The 3,265-nt window shown below is 35.5% G+C and overlaps 1 non-coding gene across 1 annotated transcript; it reads left to right on the forward strand.

Moving 5' to 3' along the window:
* Positions 1–2,863: 2,863 nt before the first annotated feature.
* On the forward strand, positions 2,864–2,979 carry LOC128247481 (U6atac minor spliceosomal RNA). Its single transcript, XR_008263852.1, has one exon. It is a non-coding gene; the product is annotated as a U6atac minor spliceosomal RNA (small nuclear RNA).
* The last annotated feature ends 286 nt before the right edge of the window (positions 2,980–3,265 follow it).

Consider the following 3,265-nt stretch of genomic DNA (forward strand, 5'->3'; position numbering starts at 1 on the left):
ACATACATACATATATATATATATATATATATATATATATATATATAAGTACACGTATGTATGTATGTATGCATGCGTGTATATATGTATGTATGTGTGTATATATGTATGTATATACGCACATATTATATGTACGTGTTTACAGAAGTACATGTGTATATGTGCGTGCGTGCGAGTATGTGCGAGTGTGTACAAATGTGTGTGTGTGCACGCGCGCGTGTATGTGTGTGTGAGTGTGTACACACACACACACACACACACACATAATATGCTCACACAAGTGTAAATACTCTCACGCGCACACCCTATATGCTGGTCGTATCATAAAGTAACATACTTACAAAACGCGCACATGAATACAACACCTTACATTGAAACAAATATAGATATACAAATATATCTATATATCTATATTTATATACAAATATAGATATAAACACATGCTACAATCATACACACACACACACACACACACACACACACATATATATATATGTATATGTATATAAAGATATATATATAAATATATCAATATATATATATATATAAATGTATATACATATAAATATATATATATATATATATATATATATATATATTTATATGTATATATATGTATATAAATGGAGAGAGAGCGGGAGGGAAAGAAAGAGAGAGAGAGAGAAAGAGAGAGAAAGAGAGAGAAAGAGAGGGAGAGAGAAAGAGAGAAAGAGGGAGAGAAAGAGAGGGAGAGAAATAGATGGAGAGAGAAAGAGAGAGAGAGAGGGAGAGAACGAGAGGGAGAGAAAGAGAGGGAGAGAGAAAGAGAGAGAGGGAGAGAAAGAGAGGGAGAGAGAGAGAAGTACTTCCATACTTACAATCATGGATGCACATATACAAAAATACAGCTATATATGTAAGCTGCGCTGTGTTTGGCATCTTTCCCGTGTCATGAAGCCAAGGGTTATATATACAGCTACCTATTTAAATTTTCTTCAACGTTTTCGAACCTTGAACTATGTCGGCTTTTAGAATTTTATCGATCCACTGCTGATTCTAAGCCATTTTTCGACTCCATGCAAATTTCCATTGACCTCTGATAAAGTCTATATTGATCACTTTGGAAAGTTCTGAACTAAATGATGTACATTCTAACTACTTACTTTTACCTTTCGTCAATCTGAGCTGAAATCCTGATCATAACTTTTGCTTCTCATTTTAACTTCTCTTCTAGTTCTGGTCGTCAAAAGACGATGATAACCTCCGTGAAAAATTTTTAGCTTCTCAGCTAAAATAGTCACTAATTTTCCAGTACTTTCTAAATCGAATTCAGTGCGGTTTTATACGAAATGTAGCCAATCTTTGAGAAGCTCAACCTTCCTTGATATAATCTTTGCAATGTTAGTTACAAAGGTGTTTGATTTTAAACAAATCTCTACTAGTGTTAAACTATGTTCAGTTTGCTAAAACATATATCACAATAGAATAGCTGACATTTTGGCAGGTAGGTTATTTTCCGCGTGTAGGCTATCTTAATGTACAATCTTTGATCATGTTCTGGAGTTTTTGCTATTGTTATTTAGCACAAAGGTAGGTCTGACTAAGAAGACATATGAGATCATCAAAAATATTCTGTTCGTGACCATTGCGTCTTTTATACAGATTTTATAATTCCGGGAACACATAATTCAGCCATAACATAAGGGGAATTTGGTTGGTATTTTTAGAACCTTGTGGTCACAAGAAATGAAGGGCGCACACTACGTCAAGTACTATATCAAGTACTACCTCATGTCTAAATTTAAGACTGGACCATTATGGCAGGAATACTTTTCGTCATCGATTTGTTCGTTCAAGGCTGATCTGGTGTGATACTACAATTAGAAGCTATAAGATTCATGTACAATCCACCGCGGAAGATGTCTGCGTATCATCCCATATGCTGGATATAACAACCAAATCTCCTTCAGATTTCACCCGACTATCTTCACAAAAGATCACAAATGGTAATGTAGTTCTAAATGCGTTATGTTTGAATTAAAGTCGGTGTGGTCATAGAATGAACATATTTGGTGCTAAATATTTAAGCTGGGGTTAAAGACATAGCAGCTACAAAATGTGTGAGCCGGCAAAGCAAGAGCCTGTACATGGCCGCTCAACCTGTTAGAAATACTGACAAAATAATATTCAAATTACTTTCAACAGTCTTAAAATGGGAAGGTCAGATTGGTTAGTGGAGATTATGCGTGAAAAAATTGAGAATGTCAGTGTTTACTTGGGGTTAAACTCGAACATCCATGGAAACTATTTATGATAAATGAGAGGGGTGAAACAGTTGCAATTAAAATGCTAATTAAAATAAATCTCAACAACTATTTGTACTATTAATATTAGAGAGGTAATATTTACACCATGTTTAGGCGGCGAGCTGGCAGAAACGTCAGCACGTCGGGCGAAATGCTTAACGGTATTTCGTCTGCCGTTACGTTCTGAGTTCAAATTCCGCCGAGATCGACTTTGCCTTTCATCCTTTCGGGGTCGATTAAATAAGTACTAGTTTATCACTGGGGTCGATGTAATCGACTTAATCCCTTTGTGTGTCCTTGTTTGTCCCCTCTATGTTTAGCCGCCTGTGGGCAATAAAGAAATAAATTTTTAAAAAATCTACTTTAAAACATATTTACAAGAAAATGATTAAAATATATACAGAATTTTGTCAGTTGTTAAATTGGTAATTTCCAAAAAAATCTAGTTGATTAAAATTAATGTTATTTTAAAATAAGGGTCAACAGGCTACAAAATATATTAAGGGTAGTCTCTCGAGTTCGAGAAAGAGGATCTGGTAATTTCTTGGTGAACAAAGGGAAAAAATGATTTGTTTGTTGTGTTGCAAAAAAGGAGAGACGTTTAGCACTCCTCTTGACAAGGACAGAAGAGATCAATCGATCTTTCTAACACACATGGGCATTGGTCTCTACTTTAGAGCAACCTATTTCTTTCAGTTGCGCAGGCGTGGTTGTGTGGTAAGAAGTTTGCTTCCCAACGACATGGTTCCGGGTTCAGTCCCACTGCGTGACACTTTGGGCAAGTGTCTTCTACTATAACCTCGGGCCGACCAAAACCTTGTGAGTGGATTTGGTAGACGGAAACTAAAAGAAGCCTGTCGTATATATATATATATATATATGTATGTATATATATATATATATGTGTGTGTGTGTGTGTGTGTATGTATATTGATGTGAGTGTGTTTGTGTGTCTGTTTATCTCCCTACCATCGGTTGAC

This window comes from Octopus bimaculoides, chromosome 3 (assembly GCF_001194135.2).
Source record: "Octopus bimaculoides isolate UCB-OBI-ISO-001 chromosome 3, ASM119413v2, whole genome shotgun sequence".
Lineage (NCBI taxonomy): Eukaryota > Metazoa > Mollusca > Cephalopoda > Octopoda > Octopodidae > Octopus > Octopus bimaculoides.